This window comes from Manis javanica, chromosome 4 (genome assembly GCF_040802235.1).
Source record: "Manis javanica isolate MJ-LG chromosome 4, MJ_LKY, whole genome shotgun sequence".
In the NCBI taxonomy this organism is placed as follows: Eukaryota; Metazoa; Chordata; class Mammalia; order Pholidota; family Manidae; genus Manis; species Manis javanica.
The window spans coordinates 166720371-166728121 of record NC_133159.1 but is presented as its reverse complement, the minus strand read 5'-3'; the positions used below and the strand labels follow the sequence as shown (position 1 = coordinate 166728121).

At 48.2% G+C, this 7751-nt stretch overlaps 1 long non-coding RNA gene across 1 annotated transcript; it reads left to right on the top strand.

The window, feature by feature from the left end:
- Positions 1–3662: 3662 nt before the first annotated feature.
- LOC140849176 (uncharacterized) lies at positions 3663–7638 on the top strand. The gene is made up of 3 exons (XR_012130812.1): positions 3663–4108; positions 4318–4390; positions 5661–7638. It is a non-coding gene; the product is annotated as an uncharacterized lncRNA (long non-coding RNA).
- Positions 7639–7751: the final 113 nt, after the last annotated feature.

The following is a 7751-nucleotide window of genomic DNA, read 5'->3' as shown; positions in this document are numbered from 1 at the left end:
CAGGCCAGCCGGCCAACCCACAGGCCAATGTGATGAAATCCAAGGTCAGCCCTTGGGCAAGCAGTTGAACCGATTTACTTTTTATTCAATGATGATTTATGGTGGGTCAGCAGTATGCTTGGCATCAGAATTATTAACATAGAATTCTCTAATCGTATTAGAGAATTAGACCCAAGTCCATCCAGAAAGAGCTCACAGCCTAGAGTGGGAGCATGAGGGGAGGTGCTGCATGTTACAGGGGCCACAGAAGAAACTAACCCGGACCCACTCCTGACACTCTTGCGTCCAGGGCCAGAAGTCAGCTGGAACCCAGTTACAATTCATCTAAACATTTAAAATTATAAATTGAGCTAACACAGATAAATAAATTCTGTCCTCTTACCCTGGTTCATATACCTTCAAGAGGACCCTGAACGCCAGGTTCAAAAAACAATTCTAGAACTCTGCACTGGAATATGACAGGTCAGAGAGTGCTACCTTCCCTTCCTGCCCTCAGCTTTGTCCTGCATTAAGAGGAGCCACAATCACACACACATACATACACATACCTGGGACATAGCCTGTGCATGCTCCTCTGAGCAGGGAACCCCAAGATCTCAGGTACCTGAGGCATGGGCAAGTCCTGTGCTATCCAATATGGTAGCCACTAACCACATGGGGCTGTTTAAATTTGGATTTACACTATTTATAATTTAATCAATTAAAAATTCAGTTCCTCAGTCTCACTGAGCCACATTTCAAGTATTCAATAACCACATATGACTAGTGACTACAATACTGGACAGAACATTTCCATTATCAGAAAAAGTGCTATTGGACAGCTGGTCTAGAAGATGAGGCAGAGCTGCCTGAGAATGTCAGAAAATCTTCACAGAGAGGATGACATTTGAGCATTTAACCAAATTAGTGAGTGAGTGGGAAAAGGAAAGTGAATGGCTGTTTAGAGAAAACAGCACATGCAAAGGTCCAGTGGCAATGACTTGTTGAGAGAAACACACAGATTTGTTATGACTGGAATGAGGGACATGGGACTAGAGGGAGGAGAGTGGGAGTCTGGTAGGATCCACAGGTTCAATATCCAAGGTCCTGGACACACGATAAGGATGTGAGACTTGAACTTGGTGGTTGATGGGGTTGGGTTGGGCGGGAGAAACATGATCAGCTGGGTACATCAGAGAGAGAAGGAAGAACTGAAGACCAGTTAGAGATTTCAAAATGAAAGAAAAACAGCAGACCAGGAAAGGGAACCAGAGGGGAGGGAAGGGAGAGATCTTCCAGAGTCAGGATACGCTTTGATTTGTGAGAGTGAAAAATAGCTCATGTTTGGAGTGCAGGTGGACTCCAAGGAACAAGGACAAAAGAGGAGTTACAGATTGGGAGAGGCGTAAACAGCTCATTTGGGATTCCTAGAATCTAAGGGGCCAGTCCAGACAGGAAGACAGAGGCTCAGGGCTGCACTCCTAAGTTGGTGAAGAAGGGGAGGCAAGAAGGCTGAGTGTCCCCAGGTTGGTGAATGAGTGCAGAGACCCATCTGGGGAAAGGAATTGGGAGTGTGTCTCCAGTGGAGGTGTGGGGAGGCCACATGAAAGACCAGGACCTGCAGATTTCCCCGAAAAAAGCACCTTCCTCCGGACTAACTCGCCAAGCAGCCAGCAGGCACCGGCTAGCATTGTGTCTGTCCTTTGTTGATGAGGGAAGATGGGAGGAGACTGGGGAAGCTGGCCCTGGGAGGTTCCAGGGAAAAGGGTGAGTCCCCTCCCTTGGGAGGAGGTCAAGAGGTTAAGGACCATGAAGGTGATGAGTTGGGCAGTTAGGGTGTCCCTAGTGGCCTTCAGAAAGAATAATGCTTTCAACAGAAGCTGCTGAATCTCAAGGGCAGGTTTTGTGGCAGTAGGAGAGAAGGGGAGAAACAAGCTGGCCATCAGCAGAAAGAAAACACAGTCATAATCAGTGGTGCCATTCTTAACCTGTGTTGACAATCTGGTAGAAGTTTTTACACTTCTAGCTTAGAAGTAATCCTTAGAGGTTCAAGAGTTCCCCTAAGGTGGAGAATCCCACTCCAAGAACACAATATCGATTATTTAGTATTCCCACCAGGGATGTGTACACTTAAGAAAACACCAAACTCAACATGAGGAACATTAAATTAAAAGAAAAACGGGTATGGGTTGTACTCTACTCTGAAAAATGTCATGAGGGATGAAAAAAGATAAGAAATTGCTCCAGATTAAAGAAACCTAAAGTAACATGGCAGTTAAATGCAATGTGTGGTCCTGGCCTAGAGCCTACACATGAGAGAAAAAAACTCTAAAGGACCTTAATGAATCAGTTGATAAAACTGGAATATGGGCAGTAGATTAAAGTATTGTATCAATGTTAAATTTCCCAAAGTTGCAATGTCTACTGTGCTTATGCAATAAAAGTCCTTGTTCTTTGAAAATACCCACTAACGTACTCCTGGTAAATGGGCACGATGGTTGCCAATTACTCTCAGTTCAGGAAACTACACATATATATATATGTATGTATATACATAGGATTCCTACAACCTGAGGAATCTAGAGAGAGACACAGGCACAGGCACAGACACAGAGAGACAGCCAGAGGGGAAGAAGGAGCAAATGGGACAAAATTTTAACAACTGATGAATCTGCGTAAGGGGTATATGGGGGATCTTTCCATCATTCTTGCAGCTCTTCTGTAAGCTTGAAATTTTTGCAAATAAAAACGTTTCTAAAAACTACCAAACCCGGAGCCTCCTGAGCTCAGGGACCTTTATCCTGCCCTTTTTCCCAGAGCTGGCCCGGGGCTAGCCGGGGGCAGACCCTGGGTGGGTGGGTCGGCCAATGTTCTGGGTGTACAAGGCAGGATTAGGGGTACAGGTGGCGCCTGGAAGGGCCGAGGCCCGCCACCTGGGGACATTCCTCGGCCTCCGACATTTTCTGATCCGACAGCTGGGGCAGTCGCAGACCCAGGCCGGGAGTGACTCACCCGCGGGCTCCCAGGGCAGATGGGGAGCCCCGCCCGGGAAGCCCCACCCCGCCCCGCAGGGAGGGCCGCGGCCAGCAGGCGCCGCTGTTGAGCCACCTCTGGCTGAACCTGCCCGGGCTCCGCCGGGACCTGGAGGCGGTGCGCCCTTGGTGTGTCTTCCAGAGCCCAGCCCACCGGAGTCCGTAGGCAGCCTGGCTTATCCTGACCTCGGTCTAGTTTCTCAATCCCAGGTCCAGCTTCCCTGCACCCCTCCCCTAACGTGTGCCCACAGGCACCCCCTTGGGTGGAGGAGGGGAGAGGACAAGCAGGAAAACGCTTCAGTCCTGGGCCCTGGAGTCTGAGTAGCAAATCAATCCTCCCCTTTTCTCTGCTCCGTCTCCCTCTCGTCCTCCCCCCTCCGCCATTCACTCCGCCTCCCCTTCCTTTCCCTCCTCTTCCTGTCTCTCCTCCTCCTCCTTGTCCTAGTCCTGGAGCAGCCCCAGGCTTTCAAAACAAACACACACCTCCTCAGCCCATCCCTGCCTGGGCCCTTCTCTAGGGGTTGGCGCTTCTGCTGGGTGCAGGGATCAGGATGGAGGTGGGGGTGGGGGAAGTAGGGCGGGGGGCGGGGGCAGGAGGGTGCAGAGTTAGGTGGGGTGATGCCGTGATGTGATTTCTTCCTGTGTAAAAGGAGCTGTTCTCACAGCCCGGCTGCAGTTGCTGGGGTCCGGGGTGGGATTCCCTGCCTAGATGCGGGGGGTGGGGGGGGCCTTTACTCCAGCTCTCCCCGGCCCTCGCAGACGCAAGATGAAAAGCGCCTAGAGAGGCCATTCTGTCCACCCCTGTGGCTCCAGGACGGACCATAACTGAGAAGACCTGCCAGTCCTGCGTGTTCACTCATTCCTTCAAAAACCTTTCGCTGAGCGCGAGCTCTGTGCAAAGTACCAGGAGCTTTACGTAATGCCAGCACCTTAAATCCCCACTAGGACCTTTGGAGATGGACACTATTACTCTACGGCGACTTGTCCAAAGATCCATTTCAATCCAGTGCTCCTCTGTGACTCCTCCTGACTCACCCAAGTGGGACTGATCTCAGTCAGCTTTGGGGCCACACCACACTTCCCGTAATGCTCCAATGGTATGCCTACAAACTTCGGATGTTTTTCTAGCTTTACTTCTTAAGCTATGTGGTTCTTATCATAGGTACTCATTTTATTATTCTGTTCGCTTCATACTTTTCTGACTGTCTGACATATGTCATAGTTAAAAACAGTCCTCAGTGTTAAAAAACAAAAACAAGAATGACAGAGGGGGAGAATTGTCTTATTTATCTTTGCCTTTTTCCAGTTCCAACCTAGTGCCTGGTACTCAACAAATGTTTGGCGAATGAACGATCACTTGGCCAGTAAAATCGCGAGAGGTAGGGTTGAATGTCATGTTTTCTCACACCACACCCCGAGTGCAGAGCACAAGTGGGGAGTGGCTGGGAGGGGCAGCAATAATGGAGGCCCCAGTCTCACTCAGTGGCCTCTGTATTGGAACTGAATTCCAGAATGACTGAAGTGCAGGGCACAGAGAAGGAACAAAACTGCTTCAATCTGAACTCTGCAAGCTGAGGAGCTGGTGGCCTAAATTTCTACAAATCATACTGCCAAAATCTTTTAATAATTTGCTCTTTCTCCAAAGCCTTGTATGGTTTATCTATATGCCAGCTTGATGCATTCATCCTCTTATATTAGTGCATTGTCCTCTCCACTGGACAGAAAAGGGGGCTTTCAAGGTTTGGTCAAAACAGGATTGTGAGGCATAGTTGGCTGCTACAAGAGAATCAACAAACAGCCTTCAGCACATTAATTCTCTGCCTGCGAAGAGATGCCACTAATTGCAGACGCATTTTATCTGTTTGTTAGGCCCCATGTGGAATGCAGCCTCTGAGAAAAGCACTTCTACCGAAAACCCACCAAAGCATGCCCAGCCCTGAGAGGGGCTTCAAGGAATGCAAACGACCCGCCTGCTTCTGCAGCAAAAAGCAGAGCTAATTACATCATGAACACATAGGAGGGGATGCATGGGCTTTGACGATTGTTTTTAAGGAAAACAAATAGGTTCTACTTCTCTCGGAGGCTGATCAGTCGCTTACCTCCAATCAAAGCGAATAGTTTGAAGCATTGTGATGATGCCGGTGGTGGCTAAAACTGCAATGAGCCCATCTGGTCATCTATCCCATCTTTGCACACCTGTCTGCATAGCACATTTCTTACCCTTATGGTTATGCAGTAAAGCCAGGTCTCTTCCTGTCAGCACTGATGAAGGTAGAGGTGTTCTGCACTTTATGATAATAAGATGACCGTTCTCTTCAAAAACATTATCATTCAGATTGTCCTCTTTTCACCAGCACTCCCCCTCACCCACCCAGAGGAGGCTGAAATAAATTAAACTGTTATTATTCATTCTTTAGTCAATTTAATATTTGATTAAAAACCCATTTGTGCCAGCCACTGGATAGATGCTGGGATGACAAAGGTAACTAAGAAGGTCACTATCCTTAGGATCTCAGAGTCAAGCTAATAAGTAATAACAATGCCATGTGATTAGGGCAATGCTAGAGGAAGTCGGAACTGAGGCCCTGAGGAAGGCAGGGCTGACAGCTTCTTACCTCCCCAAACTCCTCCTTCTCTCCTCCCACACAGGTACCCAGCTTGCCAGCCATGCCCAACACCTACTTCCTAAACCCTGTCCTCCAAGGCTTTGCCCTACTGTTCCTTCTGTTCATGATGGCCATTGCCACCCCCACCGGACTGTGAACCCCTGCTCATCTCCCAAGATTCTGCTCAAAATACGTTCCAAATTCAGGTGGGTGCTTCATCTGGGAGGATGCAATCAGGGCGGAAAACCCTGGGGATTATTTTTAATGTATTATTTCCTAAGCAGGAGGTTTGTTCTATTATTCTGTATGCCTTCCTATGTCTTAAATATTTCCTCACAATATATTTTCAAAAGAGATTCAGTTGAGGCTATACTTCCACCTTGATTCCCACCTCCTGCTATGTTTCCTTGTCAAGAATCAAGCTCAAAAATCCCTTACCATCAGTCAAAAGCAACTTCATGTTTCTAAAGATGCATGGAAATGATTGCCACCGATCTAGGATCCTGGTCCCATCTAGGTCAAGGACTACACCAGGGACTTCAACAATAACAGCAATGCTGGGGTTTCTTAAATTGGGCGGTGGGTGCATGGGTGTTTGCTTTACGTCTAAAATATTATGAAATAATTAAACACTTGAAAAAGCAACTCTATCCAGAGTAAGAGGGACAGGAAGGAAAAAGGAAGGGAGAAGGAGCTTTAGATGAGTTGAGTAAGGGAGAACAAAGGAGGCTCTCTGCTAGGCATAAAGGAATACAGGCATTAATCAGGTTTGACTTGCAGGCACAGAGCAAGAGCAGAGCCATGGAAATGGCACAAGGCTGTGCCGTGCTGTAGTGAGCCATGAGGTGGCTAAGAGCTTGAACCCTGCAACTAGACCATCTGGGTTCAAGTCCCGATGCAATCGCTTGATAACCCATGACTTGGGCAACTCCAATTTCTTCACCATGAAAAATGCTGTGGGGACCAAATGAGATGAAGTGTGTGAAGCTTGCACTGGTTGGTATCTAGCAAGTGCAGAACATTGTTTTTACTTGTGTTAGGACTTTTTAGTCATGTGACCCTGAACAAAGCACTTTGGTTCTTCAAAAGTCAGTGTGGCCGTGGGCAAGTTTCTCAACTTCTCTGAGCCAAAGTTTCCTCATCTCCTATATCTGACCACAAACCCCATAGTATTGATCCCACTGTCCCCTGGGACCACCTTCGCTACCTGAACCTGGCAGGGAAGAGCCGAGGGGATCAAGGAACTATTCTATTTCTCAGGCCAGGCAGTGCAATCCCAGACAGAAGCCCCCTGGCCAGGGATGGGCCCAGGACCCTGGACTGGCCTGAAGCCCCCCACCCCCTTGAACAAAGGAGGAAAGGAAGTCCCTGAGTTAGAAGCAGAACTTGGTTGGATCACAGGTCTCAGGACTCCTGGTCCAGTGCCCCCTCCACAACAGGCCTTCAGGGAATCTGTGCTTTTCAGATACAGGCCCCAGGAGACCAGGCTTTCCCTCTTGGCTCTACCTCCAGAATATTCAGAATAGGTACATCCGTAGAGGCAGGAGGCATTAGATTTGTGGTTGCCAGATCTGGAGAAGGGCAAGAATGGGAAGTAACTGTGTAATGCATATGGGGTTTCCTTTTGCGGTCATAATGGTGTGGGGAAAATTGTAACATTTCCAGAGTATCTCGCCTGGCTTTAGTGCATTTGCATATCCTCAGGGGTGGAGAGAAGTTCATCTCCATATCAGTGGGTAATTACCTGGGCAAAGGAGGGCTTATCTGTACCTGAGAGGTGAGGGGAGGTCCCGTTTTGCTTCTGCTGGAGCAGGAAAGAGAGTTGTTCCAGGACTGCAGCTTGTGAGCAATAAACAGATTTCAAACTTTATTTCTCCTTTTGACTGATAATGGCTTTTAGAGGTATTTTGCCCTGGGATTTCCTCTCCCCATACTTACAGTTGGGATTGGATAGAGGTGGCAGTTGCATACATTGTGAATGTCCTACATGCCCCTAAACACTTGGAAATGGTTAATTTCATGTTATGTGAATTTCACCTCAATTAAAATTAAGGGTAGCTGTCACTAAGAGGTCAGGGGAACGAAAAGAGTGGGCAAGTGCCAAGCAGGGTAGGGAAGGTGAAGGAGGGCTGAG